The sequence below is a fragment of the Megalops cyprinoides genome, chromosome 7, assembly GCF_013368585.1.
Source record: "Megalops cyprinoides isolate fMegCyp1 chromosome 7, fMegCyp1.pri, whole genome shotgun sequence".
Taxonomy (NCBI): domain Eukaryota; kingdom Metazoa; phylum Chordata; class Actinopteri; order Elopiformes; family Megalopidae; genus Megalops; species Megalops cyprinoides.
In genome coordinates this window covers 34,167,053-34,185,847 of record NC_050589.1, presented here as the reverse complement: position 1 = coordinate 34,185,847, position 18,795 = coordinate 34,167,053, and the positions used below count along the sequence as shown (strand labels likewise).

Genomic DNA, 18,795 nt, shown 5'->3' with positions numbered 1-18,795 from the left:
CCCCCACCTACGATGTAAGGCATTAATATCTTGCATGGCTGTTGGGGGAGGGGGAGAGTAGCTGCCAGAACCTTGTGTAGAGCAGCCGGGCTGTAGAGGCTGTGGTTGAGGAAAGCAACCCAGGCATAATGTGTTTCCTTAATACTAAGGTAAGTTTATACACAGGTATGCATGGCATACATAGCCTTTGGAAACTCACAATATTTGACATTGGATGATTGAAAATACAGACAAACAGGTGACGTCTCTGATGGGTACTGATGCCTAGCAACAAAGTAGGTTTCCTGCCTGAACTAGCTTTTCTTAATGGCATTCAGTAGTTCTAAAATAGCTATGATATTTATTTTATCATAATCATATATTAAAGTTTTTTAATGTGTACAAAAACCCACTGTGGAACTGCCGCCCTGTAGGCAGATTGTGACACACTTCAGGTTTGGAAGCGGCCTGTGTCTAATCTCTAAAATATTCATTCAGACCGCTTCAAATGCTAAATGTGTTTGCTCTCCTAATTGCTGTCAGTTTCCCTCCCATTTGCAAAACATTTCTACGGCAACAACAGTATCTACGGCAACAACAGGACTAATCAGAGGGAGCAAAACAGTGTCCACTTTGCAGATGAAAAACACCTAACATTGATTTTGCGATGCTAATCAATGCAGCTGTTGATTGCACAATATAAAACAGTGGTAATACATTGGCTGTTGTCCGTTTGCGAGCATCACACTCGACTACAATTCTCAGTTCCTGACCGCAAGCATTCAAGATGCAGCATCGGCAGCAAAGTGAGCACAATAATTTGTGTGTGGCTACCCAAAGGTAAGCCTGCAAGAGATCCTATTGTAGTCAATTGCTTAGACATTTGACCAGCAGTGCGTATGGGAAATACGTGGCTGAAATTCCGATGACATCGGCATCCTTCAGTGTAGTGCGCTGGATGAAAAAAACACAGTAATGACTTTGTTTACTTGTTTCATTGCAATCCTAACAGATGTGGGCGGCTGGAGAATGATCTCAGTTGCCTGCGCTTTCTCAAAATGTACTCAAATCGTTATAGAACAAACCCATGTACAGTAAAAGGAATGTGTTTATATTGCATGTGCTCGTGTGTGGCACATGTACCCGTACAGGTACGGAGACCACGTACTGCTAAGACATGTTTTCACTGTGTGGAGTTTATTAAATTAGATTGTATGTTGTTTCTTTATGTGCAGTTCCTTAAAATGCAAATATTTTATGTATATGTTATCTTAGCACAAATGATAACTTTGCCATCAATGGTGATGTAACATATCCCAAATGCAAACACATGAAATGGAAGATATTTCAAATCTCTGTAAGACTACTGTAATGAGGGTAAAAGTCTTGATCTCCTGCCAGCAGCCAGAAGTACCCATATCCTTCTTGTAACCGTGCGAATCAGTGGCACATCGCACAGACACAACAAGGTTTTTATTCCCCCTTCGCTTTTTATCTACTTGCATATTTATGTATTTTTCTTTTCATTATTCACTACATGTTTTAAAACCAGAGGTCACAGCTGCAGTGCCATTGTGGAGCCATTCATCCCTCCAGCTGACAGCGGCTCTCCAAAGGCCTCATACAATCTTAACCTGTGCCATGACACCCTCCATAGGAGTACCATAGCTCTTTAATAAATCCTTCATCAACAACCAGCGGATCCCGGGCTCCTCTGCACCAGGGGTAACATGCACCAGCAACCGAAACAAGAGCTGGCAGGACTGGCACGAGTCCACCGCAGTGGAAGACCGGTGGCACTCACCTTGTACTATTCCGGATGACGATCGGACGATCCGTGTTCAGCGGGCAGAAATAATCCCAGAATTGACAGAGCCCTGCAACGACAGAACATACGCAAGAGCGTGTTATCCCTGGTTTAGGACAGGTGTGGGCAAGCGCACACATCGCGAATTCGGTGGCTAGGTGAATTGACAGAGCTTTATATTCCTGCCCTTGCTGTCGATTAGCGCTAGTCTAGAGAAACCGCTCCTCCCGGTTCATCTTTATAGCTTGGCCATCTGTTTGAAGAAGCAGTTGGAGCTCCTCAACAACACAGCGACCTACATTTTCACGAGCAAGCAAACTTATTTTTAAAACATCAGCAATTTTATTTGTCTTGATAACAGTCTCGAGTGTTTGCTCATCAAAACTTTTGTAACAAGGTCTATCGTGTTATCAGTATTTCTGCTTTAAGTAATGAGCGACTTATTCCAATTAGCGCAGCACACAAGATAAGACAAAAAAGTCTACTTAAATTCATTTGGGTGGAAATGTTGGAAAAATAATGCAATCCATGAGAAACACATTTGCTTCAGCAGTTCTAGCCCATTTAACTGATTTTAGACAGTCCTTCAAAGACAATCTTTCCAGTTTCATCGAGAGAATATAACGAAGACATTCTAACAAGCAAATGAAGGATGCTGTCAAAAAGAGATACAATCAGATGTGAAAATAGATGGTATGTTTTGAATTCCCATCAGAAAAAAAGGAATACTAAATCAAAACCTTTTATTTTAGCTCAAAAAAGTTTCATTGTGGGAGGACAACCATCAGAAGTGCAAGTAAATCTTAAAATTCTATTTTACCCTGACTGCAAAAGAACTGTCAAGTCTGAAAACAGTTTTGATCTTGTAATACAAACTCATACCACCCAAGAAGAAAAGAAAGAAAGAAAAACGATTTTTCAGTATACATTTTACATGTACACATACATCTATACCATGCAGGATGTGAGATCAACACTTTGCTACCGTTTTGCTACCAGTCCTGCATAATACAGGTATATAATATTGACAGCAACTATCTGACACAATGCTCATGCATACATTAATACAGTAAGGCCATCACAGTCTCCACAAAAGCATCACCTAAAAATCTAGCATTGTTCACAGACAGTATAACTGTAGGGGATTTTCTTTTTCTAGCTGATTTATTCAGATGACATTCTAAGAAGATTAAATTTAATAAATGTAATCTTTATGAACCATGATTCCAACACGTACTGGATGTTAATCTAAAAAAATCTGTAGATCCAGAAATTAAACAGTCCATATTTAATTTGATTCATATCAGTTAGTGTTAGTCGGTCACTCATGCCATCAAAAATGGCTCATACTAGAGTTGTATTCATAATAACTGCAATTAAAATGATTGCAAAACAGATGTGATACATTCAGAATGTATGATGCTTCAGACTGTTTCTGGTTCTTAATCCTCTTTAATACTGTAAGAAGTCTCACGTTCACATTGTACTGCAAATGTGTCTGATCAATGAAAACATCTGGTCAACAGATGGAAAGGTAAGAGGCTGTAATGTGCTGAGAGTGTTGCAGTGGACTATATTATCTTTGCAAATGTTCCATAGTTAGCCATGAGAGACTCTTTGACAAATGAGAATATATACACGTTGCCCAATAAAAGACCATTTGATAGTACAGTTCCAGTAAATAACGCAATGATGCAGTCAATGTCACAGGGATCTAATGTTTTTCATGAGAAGGTTGATTAGGTTTTAGCTGAAGGTCGTCCTAAACCAGATTTCCCTGTACTCTGTGATATGTATACTTGTGACCAGTGACAATTTGGTCAGTTGCAGGGTACGGGGAGCAGGTCAGTGCATTTGGATTTGTTGACAAAATTTGCCATTGCAAATGTAGATATGTGGTTCCAGTGTTTATTGGGTGCTTGGGAAGAGAGAAACAGAAGATGCTATTTGACACATTTTCATGATTCAACCTGTATGTAAAAAATAGGCCTTTCAAAACATATTTCCTTCTGAAATATAGATGCAATTTCATCAAACTGGGACAAAATGAATGATTACAGACGTGGGCCCTCTGGAACTAGTGCCCAGTTACCTGCTCATAGGCTAAGATCATCCTTATTCTCATGCTCAAGATTAGGGTTCAGAGATGACTGTATTTTCTTTTTCATTTTAGGGCAGTATTTTTGGATAATGTTGGAGATGTGTAACCAGGGAGACAGATTTTATCTACAGTCCAAGAGCCTGTAAAAATCAATGAAATATTAAACCTACCATGAGACAAACGAGAATTTGTAACAATGTGACCGAGCTGAGGGGAGTGTGCTATGCGGGAGTTTGTCTCCTCTTGAAAACAGTCCAAGAGAGAAAAATGAAGCCAAGGCCTGGTGAAACCGTCGCGGCGCGCTAGCAAGGTTAATGCGGTAGCAACCCGCCTGCTCCCCCTCTGTTCAGGTGTCTTCCATAGTTTTAACCCCCCTTGCCTCATGAAATCAATCCCACCACCCTTCGTTCAGAGAGACCTCAATTCTTCCTGTTAACACCCCACACATACTCACTACCATCCCCTAACAGCACTTGAAGCTAAAAACAAAAGCATCAGCGAAAGGTGAAATATGCATATTGAAGTGGCCTCTGACCTTAATTCTTCTCCACACAGACCTTGTTCACAAGAGGTCATATAAGCTAGCATTCGATTTTAATATGTGTTTCTCAGAGGGTTTGGAGGGTCAATGTGAATTCATAGTAGTGAGAGCACAATTTCTGTGAGTGTGTCTGCCCTCTCTCATTGTATGAACCCTCCAGATGTAGAGTGGGCTAACTCAGTAATGGGGACAGGTCTGCTGCTGCTTTAGAATCACAGCCCAACCTCACAGCACACCAAGAGATACTATTAAGTTTGCCAAGGTAAGGACCAAGGTCCCAGGTCATGGGAGCTAATCATGGTCTAATTCTGGCTTGTTCTGGCAGTCTGCAGCAGAAGTGAATCTATGCCTTTGGCCATTGTGAAACTTGTTAATTGACCAAGACTTGAATAAGTACCTCTGTATCCTTTCAGGGTATGTATTAGAGCAAATGAAGGAGAGCCACCCACTAACACACATACACACATACACACACACACACCCTGACTGGCACTGGGCGAGAACAGCCATTATTCATTGATTTAATGCTGGAAGGTTCTGCACCTGTTTAAAACCAAGTGATTCCCGTTTATGACAGTGACTTGGACCCCTAACTGTGAGTCAAACCTGACACCAGCAAAGCCGATGAGACTGCATGAAATGGCGTGAACCCACCAAATGGACTGGCCAACCAGCTGACAGACCACCTGCCAACAGGCTGGACTGCATCACAACGCATGGCTCTCGCTTTTGTAAACAGGCTACAGAACTTCAAGTGAGCAGCAACCCTTGAACAACGTCAGGTGCTCACTGACACAATAAACAGCCGCTGGCATCCGCGCTGCCTCCCATCTTAATCAGACAGGGGCCTTGATAATGCTCTGGAGTGCAGGAATAAGAGGGACCATAAGCCTTTTTAATGATGCGTTTTTCAAGTTGGATAAAAAAACGTAACGTGCAGGCAGGGAGGCCATGAGAAGACAGCCGTCTCCACAATATCCTTGCATGACACAAACACGCACACAAGGGCATGAAGAAAATGTGATTCAGGGATGGGTATTAACCACTTCTTATACGTGCCTCTTCTGCTCAACATGCTAAAAGCTGCAAATGCATGTCAAATCAGGAGAAAAAAGCTAGCTAAAAGTTACCACTGTACAGCAAACTGCTTCCCTCTGGGTGTTGGATATTTTTAGTGATCAGCAAGGGTACACATTTAAATCACCAGTTTGATGCTGAGCCCCTTCAATAATTGTACTTATAACAAAGAGATTGGATTATGTTACCTAAACCTAATTAGTCAAAAGACATCAGAGATTGGACTAAATTTTATACTGATCTATTTGATTTAATTGATTAAAATTTTAGTATGAGGTTGTAAAGGTTTTGAAGATAATGCCCCCACACTGGATGCAGTTAAGTACAAAGGAATGAGTGGCAAAAAGCTTATCGTTATATAAACTGGTCCACCTGTTAATTACACAAATCAATCGAAACCAGGTACAGGACATTTAGCAGGTCAGAGGTACTTTTTTAGCTTGCCCGACTACAACCTCACCAGTCTCCGCCTCTTCTTCACAAAATGTACTTTGCTATAAAGAGCCCTCTGGCACCTTAATGTTACTTTCAGTCCCCAGACTTTATTAATCTGCCTGCTGTTCTTGATGCACTACTATTTAAGCAAAAATAAAAAAGAAAAAACATCCAGAGAAGGAGAGATGGCCACCCACCCCGGGTGGGATCCTCAGTTAGACAGAGCGTGTGAGTGTTTGTGGTGGCAGACTCTGGGTCTCTGGCAGTCACCAGGCCGATTGGAGCCAAGGTTCGCCTATGTCTGTGGCAACCGGCAAGACTGTACATGTGGATAGAGTGGCACCTGTCTGTACAGGTGTGAATCCAGGCAGCGGCAAACCTGCACCAAGTGACAGACAAACCAAAACATTCGGATTGCTTTCCATGTTCAGGACAGACAGGGACTGGGAGATTTGAATAATCTATAAACATTGCTTATTTTATTGGTATTTATTGATTCAAAGGCTGTATAGCATAACTCCAGCTGCTTTGCAGATCTGTTTATAGTCACATATGCTCTTCTGGATGGCTTTTTATTTGAAAATAAATGGCTTTGAAACCATCCCATCAGAGTTGATGATGAAACCCCTCTTTCTGCTGAGAGCACACTATCACCACCTGTAGGTCAACAAGAGTGCCAGTCAGGCAGCTCCCTCACCTCTCTATGGCACATATAGACTCGTCACCTCGGAACATCCAATAAACTCTTTAGGGGCACACCCACAAACTTCCCCCAGCCTCCAACTGCAGTTAAAACTGTACTCACCCGAGCACTGAACTGATTCTCTGAATATCAGCAAGCGATCCGTAGCCCACGACTGTGAGAAAGTCAACTTGATATATCACATAGAATTCTAAATCACTTAGAAAAGTTGCATATCAAATTAGCACCAAGTGGAATCAGCTCTGATCCTGTCTGATGTTAATGTATCAGATGCCACTGGGAAAAAAACAAAACGGCACTTTTCACTTGCAGAATAAAACGATACGGTTCTCATACTAAACATCGAGCATATAAATAATGTAAAGTTCAAAGTCCCTGTTTCAAGGCTGCAGAGAGGGATGATACATCATTAAGCACTGCTAGAAAAGGACACATCAGCGTTTTCAGTGCCTCTGCCGGGAGATGCCATGGAGGCTTTGAAAGTGCAGGCAGTGTAGATTCTTGACCACATTTCAGTCCTTGGCCTTGATTTTCAAAACAAAGCAGGGCCGATCAGAGGCAGGACCGTAAATATATCTTAAAGCCAGACTCAGGCAGATGTGCTCTTTACTGAAGTAGCAAAGGCACTTCACTTTCAACCAAGTGACAGGAACTTTTTGGCAACTTTTTTATGTTTGGAGGACATATTTTGTGTCCCAATGAGATTCTTAAGAAATTCATCATTTGACTTTAAATACAGGACATTTTTTCCATTTTAAGACCATCTGAAACAAAATGAGAAGCACAGGGGAGTGTGTAAAGAGAGAAGATCCAATGGCACAAGCTGGAGAAGCAGGGAGTCGTGTATTTTGAGACCACAGTAAGAGGTGCAACAAATGCTACCATAATCCTCTGTTCAGAGACAGCCGTAAATTTAGAGCTATTAAATACACATTTGTTCACTGATTCATTTCTATCCGGCTCACTATGCAGTTTCAGACACTGGGAAGCAATTGATGTGGAAATTGAGGTAATGTTGTACAAGCTTCAAACCCAAGATTTGAACTTGCAGGGTTCCGGTTACAAGTCAACCACAATGCCACACAGCTGCCCTTTGCATCTAAATATTGCTATATTACTATTCTATATATATTTATAAATTTCTACTAAATCCCTTCTGCAAGTGCAATCCCCTAGGTAAAAATGGACCATTTCAGACCTAAATTAGCCCTTGATTATATTTGGAGTGAAAGCTGGACTCTTGAGCGCTCGTTTGGGAGTGGAGTGCTGGTACCTGACCTGGATTCTCTGACATCAGACATGCTGCGTTTGTGAAAGTGTCTGGCACACTTGCTCCCCTCCCCTCCCCCTCCCATTGTGGGGACCTCATCAATCCTGTCGTGGAGCGTCAGGTGGGAGACAGATGACCCTCTGCTGCCCTGTCTCTCTCTCAGAGCCCAATAGCCTCTCCGCTCTGGGGCTTTTTTGGATCCTCCTGATGAAGAACTGAAATATTTATGATCGCCAGCTCGGGCACCTCCAGTGACCAAACCCTCCCACCGCCTCAGAGACGGAGGGTAGATGGGGAGGGGCTTTGTTTGTGTGTGTGTGTGTGTGTGTGTGTGTGTGTGGTGTGTGGTGTGTTTGTGTAAGTGAGAGGTGGGGTAGGAAAGGGGAATGCAGAGGGTTAAAGAAGAAGAGAGAGACAGAAAGAGAGAGATGCTAGAAAAAGAGAGAGATGGAGAAAGGGATGGCAAAAAAGTAGAGAGAGAGGGGTGGAGTAGGAAAAGGAAAAGAGCCAGAGCATACAAAAGCAAAGAAAGAAACAAAGACCCCAGAGAAGGAGAGAGAGTGAGAGAGAGGGTAGAGAAGGAAAAGAGGAGGAGAGACAGGCTAGAGAAGGGCAGATATGGAGAAGGGAATGGCAGAGGAGTAGAGACAAAGATGGTAGAAAGGGAGAGGGAATATAGTAAAGAGAGACAGCAGAGATGGAGAGAGAGCAAACATAAGGGGAGAGAGAGAGAGAGAGAGAGAGTAGACAAGGAGAACAGGAGCAGGAGAGAGATGGGAGAGTGGGGGAAGGGGCAGCCAGAGCTGATGCAGGAGTTGATTGAGCTCTGACGGATGAGGAGAGGCTGCGAACAGCAGGTCTGTCAGTGTGTGATGTATGGCCGCATTATCCCAGTGGAACGGATGCATTATCAAAAGCACGCCGGCGTCCCGGCAACGCCGTCAGTGCATCTTAAGGCGGAGACGTAAACAAACGGAGCCTGTCAATCTGGGCCCCCGCCTTGCCGAGGCCCTGCCCCACTCTCCTCCACTATGCGGCTGTCTCCCGGTGCCACAGGGGAGGAGGGGGACTCGGAAGAAATGAAACTTCTCCGGGGTCGGAGGTCAACCCACCCTCCAGTGCAGACAGTGCAGCTATCTTCAGAAATGATCCACCTCATCAGTCTGCTCTTGGTGAGGGGCTGATTCCATTGTTGATGATTCTTGTAAAAGTCTGGGGTAGTGGCTGTGGAGCAGACCTCCAAACAGCAATGCTGCTGGTTCAATTCCCCAGGTGCACCACTGCTGATGTACCCTCAGGCAAAGGACTTAACTTGAATTCCATTGGTCAATATACAGATGTATACATGGAAATGCATAACTATAAGCTATGTAAGTGGCTCTGGATTAGACTGTCTGCTAAGCACAAAAAATGGCCTGGAAACCTGAACAAACCAGAGTTAATAATACCAAAACTAACCCTCAATGAAATGGTCTACATGCTTATATTTACTTATTGTAGGGTTATTTTCAGAACCTTTTGAATTCCACATTTCACTTCAGCTGAAATCGTTATCACATTTTATGTCCATTTGGGTCTTTCAGCAGTAAAAGGTCTTAGTGCCAGGAATATGGTACCAATGTGCTTAAGTATTTATGCAATTTTAATAGCATAATTATTTAGCAATCTTTTTTAATGCTAATGGCACATAGCTGGCCCTGCCCCAAGCACCGAGAACATGGGTCCAAAATTTGGCAGGAAAGGGTAGAATGCATGCTTGTGTCCCCTTCCAGAGCTCCATATGAGGGGTATAGGATTGGGATACCCTCATCCTTGCAGGGGTGACCTTGGGAGAGGGTGTCTGGTGATCACCATGGAGACAGACAAAGAGGGAGAGGGTCTGCAGCAGGCCCAGTGCTGCTTTCGGATTACCTCAGTGCCACCTGGACCTCATTTAGAGAGGCAGGGTGCATTCTGGGAAAATGAGAAGACCCACAGTATTCTAAACCTTTTTAGTGGATGGAATTCAGAAACAATATGTAAAATGTAGCCCCAATTCACTGGCAGTCAGAAAAATGCAGGACGTGTTGGATGGAAGATTCAAATCTCACACACACAGAGGTGACTAAAAGTGTCCAAAGCACCTTTCTTCCCTCCTTTCCTAGAACATCTCATTATGTCTCCTAGTTCAGTGTATAAATTTCTGCGCAGGTAGAGAGAGGGTGAGAGAGAATGAGATTAACTGTTGGATTAGCTGCAACACTAAAAAGAGTAAACACAGGCCTTTCCAGACACTGCAGATAATACAAGCCAATTACTCCGAACACCAAAATGGAGTCAACATTGTGTTATCCCGTCTATTAAATTGTCCACCTGTCTTTATTGTGACAGGAGAACCAGCTGGGTAACAGGATGAAATTATACAGGATGTTACATTCTCCATGCTTCGCTGCTTTTAAGAGAAAAAAAGAGTTATTGATTCCCATAGCCTTCCTCCCATTGACTGTTAACAGTTCAGAGTCAGACTTAATTAAACATGTCTGAGATCATGGGGTGGGGGAGGAGTGGGTGGGTGTTTGTGTGTATGTGTGTGCGCGCGCGTGTGTGTGTGTGTGTGTGTGTGTGTGGGGGGGGGGGTGATCTCCATGCTGGAAAACACCTTAGCCTGACTATTTAAACAGGAGCTGAGACTCTGGTGCCTCATGTTAAAACAGCAGAAATTCAGATTTTATTTCAAGCTTAAGCGTGGGCTTCTGTCTTCTGCCGGGGTGGCTGAGCGCTGAGGACGGCTGTGTGGAGAATCCCTGTCCGTCTGTGCCCGCCCCGTGAGTTTCTGTGCACCGCACTGCTGTCTCTTGCAGTGTGTGGGAGTGCGAGACTACGCATTGCAGCTCCGGAGGAAACGCAGAGAAAACAGACTGAGCTTTTCAGATGGTGTTTTTCTTCTCCGCTCCAGCTGCAATGCTCCTCGCGCAATGAGGTAGCAACCTGCTAGTGCAGGGGAGGTGAGCGTATGACATTAGTCAAATGGTTCGCAGGTGCCCTTATCCAAAGCCACACTGCACTACATTGCTTACAGTAGGTGTTTTACATTGTACAGCTGGGATTAAGGAGGTGATTAAGGAACATGCTGTTGGATTTAGGAACATGCTTACTCGTACAGCTGTGTGCAATCCATGATGCAAATGTGGTCCTTTCCTGCTGCGCTACACTGCCTTCCAGAAGCAAAAGGGGAAGCACACTGGAGAGTGCATGATCACTGGGAGCAGCACCCATTAACAACTTGTGATCAGAAAGCACCCATGCTTTGTCTGCGGGACACTTAAAACGCACAACACGCATTTTGAAGTCCTTTTCGTGAGGCCCATTTGCTGCGGTGCGTACGGTGTGGGAGACATGTGAGCTAAACTTGACAAAGCCAAGCATGACAAGACAAGAGCGCCCCGCGTATCTCCACTCTACGGTCCACTTCCAACAAACTGCAGCAGCAGCTGAGGCTTCGACAGAATGCGTGATTACAGGAGATCAATTTTTGAGGCATGTTTGTAAGTGCTCTTCGCCTGCATCTGGACAATGTGTCCTCACTCCTCCTGGCTGGAAGAATTGAAATTACAGCAGAACCACGAGGGGCTTCTCGTGTACCGACATGCATCGTGGACTGTGTGCCTCCCACAGTACAGCATATGTTAATCTGCACTATTCTGGAGGAATTGAGTGGAGTAGACAAAAGAGAGAACTAGCAAGGAGAGTAAAAACCCGACCGAAATATGCATTGTACACCATCTCTGGCACCCCATTCCATTACTGTGAGGGGATGACACACCTCACAAATCAATAAACATTAGGTGGAAGATTATGCCTGAAAAATGAGTTCTGTGCATGGATCCTGGTAGGCAATGAGATGCAGGAACGCTCCGTCCCCGCTCCCTCGCGGCTCCGCTCCCCGAGAGCAGGATGAGAGCGCGGCAGCGTGGAACAGCTCTCTCTGTCTCTCTGTTCTCTCTCTGCCCAACATCAAAGCCCGCTGCAGCCGTGGTTGCTGCTCCCCTTGCCCGCTACCTTGCACCTTCAGATCAGGCCTTTATGCTATCTCTCGGTCCCCCCAAAGACGTGGTGCACATCAGCCCAGCAAGATCAGAGAGGGGGCCGGCTCACTGGGCCTCGTCGCTCCGCCAGCAGAGGAAGGTGGAACTCTTTGCCGCTGACCTTTCGCGTCCCTCAGCGCATCCTTGCAGACACCTTTCAGCTGGATGGCCTTTTCTGAATCACACAAGCGCACTTCCATCCCTTTGGCTCCTGTTGCCGGCCATCCTGTGTCGCTTTGCTGCGGCTTATTAAAGTGGACCTTTGGGGGGAGACCGGTCTCTGCAGGGGATGGCTGTGTCTGAGGCTTGCACCGGAGCCGAAGTGACGCTAACAAACCCAGCGCAGTTTGATGACTCACTGTCAGAGATGAGCTGTGTGGACTGAAGCATTCTGCTGGCAGATGGAGAGGGGGAAAGGTCCGCCTTCCGCACATATGCACACACAACACAGATGTGTCCTACCAACCTCTAACATGCACTCATGCCTGCACACACAGAACACATGTACACTCACACACACACACACACACACACACACACACACACACACACACACACACACACACACACACTCACACACACACTCACTCACACACACTTACATGCATACACGTTCACACATAGGGGAAACTCATTCTTTAATAAAACTTGTGCATCGCCCTCTCCTCCTCTATTAGGCAAAATACCTTACTGTGAAACAGCTAAATTTTTCATGGATCTATTATACACTACATTACATTTGCTTGGCAGACACTATCATCCAGAATGACTCACATTTTTTACATTCTCTATTTATACAGCTGGATATTTGCTGATACAATTCGGCTTCACAAATCGCAATTCAGTACCATACCCAAGGATACTACAGCGGTGGCCTGCCTGAGAATCGATCTTGCAGTCTTTTGGTTTCAAACCCTGCTCCTTAACGTGTCGTCAAACGGCTGGCATATAGAGGGCTATCACTATGCTGTTCTGAAGGTAAGTGGTCCTGAAGATTGACTGTGACCGGGGCTTGCTGACATTGATGTTTGGAATGTCCACTACTATGTGCGCTGATGGCGAATGACCTTCCAGAAGCTCTGCCCTGCCCTCTGTGGCAAATCCAATCATCTGAATGCCATGCAACAGACAACTGCTACCGACAGACTCGAGCTCTGATTAGAACAGCCTGCGGTGGCCCCCTCTGGGGAGGTTCAGCTTGGGGACGATTATATCACGGTCCTACCAAAGACTTGACCCAATTTTGTTGCGGCAGGTGGGCATTATCTGGGTCTGACGGCACGAGCCAGAGGCGAGATTTGTGCCCCTTTGGTTCAGCATGCTAACTGTAGCGGCTCCATGCCATTATGGTTGGCTGGGGGTGCGGTGTGAAGGGACAGCGCGAGACCTGCCGGCCCACCACAGTGCCACAGCACCCTCCAGCAGCTGTGAATGTCACAACCTCCGGCACAACCGACACAAACCCCAGCGCTCTCACTGCTGCGGTTCACAGCTTCTCTGGCCGCACCGACTTTAATGAGAGCGAGTGGAGCGTCCGCCTCGGCTAAAAGCAAGGGAGGGGGGACAGAGGTGGCAGGCTCCGGTCTCTGAAAAGATGACGGCCTGTGGGATTCTTATCACCCATTCAGAAAATAAGCCCTCGTGCTGAAGCCCTTTCTCAGCCACACGGCACAATGCAGCAAGTAGGACACATTTAGCATCTTAACATGAGAGTGCCTGAATAGAGCATGCCTTTACAGTGTGAATTATGGGGGATAATTAACAACCATGATTCTGTCTGTAATCCACTTAGTGTTCCATATTTACTTTAAATATTTTACTTTTATTTTTTCACCTTTGAATATGCAATTTTTGTGTGTAATTTTTATATGTACTGTAGACAGAGAGAGATAGAGAAAAAGCAAGGGAGAGGAATTATCATTTTACATATGTGAATGAAAGCTAAAAGCTTGGCACCTGAGTGATTGACACCGCTGACCCAGAACCCCAGCACGGACTCAGATCAGATGCTGAAAGACTTCAGAGCTGTCAGGGCCAGAATGCGTCGCCGGGGACCACGAAACACTCTGAAGCCAGCGAAAAGCTAATTAGCCATGGTCCCTGACAGTGCCCTCTTTTTGGGAAATAATTATGGTCTCAGCACAGAGGTACTAATTATACCCAAAACCCTAATGCAAGAACAATGTGCCAAAAGAAATCCTTGGCTACGTATTCGCAGCATGTTCCTACCCAGTTGTCCTGCCTGATGGGGAGAAAAGGCATTTGCACAGAACAGACTTTGGCCCAGATTCAGCCTAACCCCAGCACACTTGTTCTTGTCTTTCATATGCCAGTTTCTTTGCTTTTGAAATGTACAGTACCATATATATGTTTTTGATAAAGTAATATTTATTCACAAAGTAGCTGTCTCCTTAGCAGTATCCCCAATACATCCCGTTTTCACTCATGTTCCAAGCTGAGAGTTTTCATGCTTTTACCATAACACTGCACACGTTAATATAACAGATAGCTGCCATTTGTCACACACTAATTGCTATGCACATTCCAAGCTGACAATTATACATGCCATTATATGTTCTGTACATACACATGCTGGTTAACATGTTAATGGTAAAATGGACTTTTTGTAAAGACAGATGACTTTGAAATTCCAGCCTCACAGAGACGCTGTCCTTTACCTTTTGAATGCATAATTTAGTACATCCATTGACAGCAGAAATTCCATCTTTCCCTAATTACACTGTAGAATTGATCCACTGCTGGGAAATAAAGCTATTCAGTTGTTGGAGTGTGGTTAGGTTGAGCGTGAATAGAAAATATAAACTGCAGGAATGAAAAGTGGCACTGTGTATTTTGTTTGCAGATTTTTAAAATGTTCCAGCTCTACTAGGAAGTGAGAGATTGGTTTGCTGGGCACAGGTTGTATGATGGTACCCACTGTGCCAGTCAAATTACCATTTAGATGTCAGGAAGAGCTGTTTGGATTTGGAGCTGTGTGATCCTCCATGACCTGTGACCCTGTCAGTTTGCTGTGTGCTTCAGGAGTGGCCTGCCATGACACTAAAGAGAGAGTGCCTTTGGGAGGCTGTTGGTGTGTCATCTTTCTGCCATTTGTCACCGGAGTTTCTAACAATCTGGTGAACGTGAAAGAGCTGACATGCTGTCTGCGTGCTTGTTTCTTGCTGTGCTTGATCGCAAAGTTGGATGAGTTTCCCCAAACTCATCCAACTTTGCAGGCCTGTCTGGGGTGGGAGGGTGTGATATAGGCCACCGCCTGCTCTAAGCTGCTGCTGGGCAGATTTACTGTTCGGGTACACGCTCTGACTGGCAGGATCCCCTGAGGGGCGGGGTCAGCAGCACACAGCTTTGCAGCTCTGCTCCCCGAGAGCGGGATGAGCTCTGACCTGTGCTTTCACATTTCACATTCACATTTGAAAAGCTTTTGTTGCTAAGGAGATAAAAGGTCCTCCCCCTCATCCCCCTTCTTTTCTGTACAGGCACACAATGACCACAAGCCCAGGGGAGGCTGCTCTGTCAGAGAGGACATTCCATAAGCCACGTGCATCCACAACCGGCTCACCTGGTCACTCTGACCCCGGGGCCCCGAGCTTGTGCCGTGCGGCAGTGGAGCTGTTGTATGGTGGGTGCTTTAATTAGCGCCACTCGCTTCCTTGCCACGGGCTTGGGATAACCTCCATCCCAGGGTCCGCGTGCGTGACTGACAGGTCCTTGTTTGGTCTGGAACGTTTCATTTACAACCCGCCGGGGCCCCGGGCTGGCCACGGCGCGGCATTGTTAATCAGGACCATTGAATCAACAACCTTCGAGGGCCCTTGAGAACTTTTAAACAGAATTCATTATGCGCCCGTCGGATTATTAAAGTGGCGCCGCGTGGCACGGGCCACACGGCGCGGGGACAGGTGCTTCCGGCGCCACTCAGAACCCCCCCGTGACTCCCGCCTTAATCAGTTTGCCAACTTTGAAGGGTGGCTTCATAGTTGTGATGCAAACGCAAGGCTGGCAAAAACATACGCCCAGGGCCATCCCAATCAATCACGCACGTGAGTGTGTGTGTGTGTGTGTGTGTATGAGTGTATGCGTGTGCGTGTGTGTGTGTGTGCGCAAGCATAACCCTGTTAGGACGCACAGTCGAAACACAAACAGCCCTGCTGAGCTAATTTAGCTTGTTTTTCTCTGGCGACTGCTGCACCGCTGTTAGCCCCGCAGCAGAGCACTCGAGACCTCGTGCGGGCACTGTGACGCTGTCATCACTCGAAAAACAGACTCGGTCAAAAAAAGAATGCGCAGTCATGCTTTTTTTGTGCGACTGCCTGTTTCCCTTATTAGGACGAGAGACTACGCGCGGTTCTTCTGAGCGCGTCTACATCAGGTCGGCCTTTGAGCCGGGACCAGCAGACACAAATCACAGCCCCATTCACGCCGAGGCTCCGCCGTTTGGCACGTCTCCTCGAGGGCGCCGTCCCTCTCCTGTTAAATGTGGTTGATTGCCTCCATTCGGTTTCCTTCTGGAGGCTGGGAGAGCACGCAATGCACAAATGTTTTGTAGGCGGGAAGTGTTTGGAATAAATTGACGAATGCAATTCCCCTTCAGCCACTGGCTGCCTTTTCTCTGAAAGATTTATTCGCCGGATCAGCAACCCTGCAATGATTAATAAAACTATTCATTACGCTGAACAGTCCGTCTCAAGCACGGGCAAAGGCCGCGGAGGGATCTGCATTCACACTGCACGCCGCCGTCACTCACTCAAGGTAATTAGATCCAGTCAAATTTAATAAACTGGAGGAGTGTTTCCACGGCCTCATCCTCTGCATGTCTCTGGGAACAGCTGTCTCCCACAGCCGTGAATTACGCAAAAGCGGTGTTTACACACAAATAGCACGTCTGCGAAAACAAACAAGGACAAAAATGGCAGAAGATGTTAGAGATGTTTTTTTTTTCCCATATGGATATCCCTGTGATGGTGAGGGAGAACCTGATGATGCTGCAGCTCATAGTGTAGGGTGGGGTGGGCAATCAGACAGGGACTGGGGAGCTAAAATGAAATTAGAGTATCAGTGATTGTGCACATCTCGGCTCAAAGTAGAGATGGGAAAGCAATGTTTTATGGACCCCAAATTGTGTGCAATATTACTGATGAACGGGTCCAAACCAATCACAGTGGTCTGCTATGGAGAGTAAAGCCATTTAATTGGCTCTTGCACATCAGAGACCATGAGCACACAATGGCTCTGCCCATTCACTCCCCCCATTGGTTGGTGGAGGGGCATTTTCTGCCAATTTTCTTCAGTCTCAAGCCAGTCAGTGAGGCAACATCCTTCACAGCTGCAGTTTCCAGTCGGTCCTGCAGTGAGACGCAGGTGTGCAGTTTTGTTCAGGGCTGCTGGTATACGCAATGGTCAGGCTTCTTCAGTCACTTTTCCGCCACTCATCAGTGCAAGAACCCCTGCTTCAAGAAATCACCTCTGCACCAACAATTAGCTCCTGCAATGCTCTATTTGAAATTTGTGCACAAAGGCCATTTTTACTGAGCATATAATAATAATAGGGGGGACAGTAATTGTAATGTAATGTAATTGTCCATACACACAGTGTAATGATGACCATTATACTGAAGTAATCTTAGATTTTTGTTCCAACAACTAGATGCAAATGTTCAAATCTTGATGGGGACCTCTATTTTAAAACAGTTTTAAGCTAAGAGCCTAAAAGATCTTTCAGCTAATTCATTATACAGGACTCTGTCAGATTTGGAGGAAAATGCAATTTAAATTACTGGATGAACTGACAGAGCAGAGACAGAGGTTTTAATGGTCACAGAGGAAATATAAGGTTGAATTAAAAAAAAAAAAACTTACATCAGTGAAGAAGAGAAACAATTGTTATGCAAATTTGGGGACTGGATCTGTAAGATGTGGGGAAGGATCAGCTTAATGAAGATTCCAGAGTTTTAAATTCCATCCACCTGTGAGACCTGGAAGATGGCCCAACAGCTTGGGAATTTAAATGTATAATTACTGTATGTATAAGAAAAGTTAATAACTATGAAAACAGGAAAGTTAATCGTTTTAAAAAGTTAATCATGAAATGAGATGCCTGCCATTCTGATTGCTACCAGTATTTCCAATGTCTATGCCTGTAAAACAATCCATTGTACATACAAATCATTTTTACAGTTTTTTGGTTCTTCATACAGAAATGTGTATTACTATATTTACAGTATTATTTATTACATGTACAATAACAGAGCAGCAATAACTACAACTAGCACTTTCTGCAGTGACTGTTCCTTACAGCAATAATGATTTCATTATTAAGCATATGTTTAATTTCAAAAGCATGTCTCAAAACTGATGATCAATTTTTCACTAACCTAGTGAATACTGATCACATAGTGGTAATATCATGAAAAAACCAATTTAAAAAAAGAGAAATTTAAATTTAAATGTAAAATGTAAATGATGAATAAATATAATTCTGTGCTGTATTTTAAAGCGGCAACAACACTCAGCTGCCATCTTTGTTGTATTTTTTGCAATAGACACTAAGAACACACAGCTCAGGGTCAACAAGCAACTAATACAAGGCACGATGTTAATTTGGGGTTCAAATAATGGCTGTCACACGTTTTTAGTTATTTATTGTGTCCATGTATTTTCTTGAGAGCAGGACAAGACAGGGAAGAGAAATGGGTGTTGTTCCAAGCCTGCAGGCTACATGTAACACCGGTCCTAAATCAGTGTAATGGCCAAAACTGTGGCACAAAGCAAAGCTCAGTGGTCCGAGGAATGACCACATC

The 18,795-nt window shown here is 44.9% G+C and overlaps 1 protein-coding gene across 4 annotated transcripts in view; it reads right to left on the bottom strand.

Moving 5' to 3' along the window:
* LOC118780162 (disks large-associated protein 4-like) overlaps positions 1 to 18,795 on the bottom strand; it is a 136,273-nt gene that overhangs the window by 98,083 nt on the left and 19,395 nt on the right. For all 4 annotated transcript variants that reach the window (XM_036532502.1, XM_036532505.1, XM_036532504.1 and 1 more), the window contains one exon: positions 1,784 to 1,856. The gene's annotated coding sequence lies outside the window, so the exon portion shown is untranslated. The remainder of the gene's footprint in view (positions 1 to 1,783; positions 1,857 to 18,795) is intronic.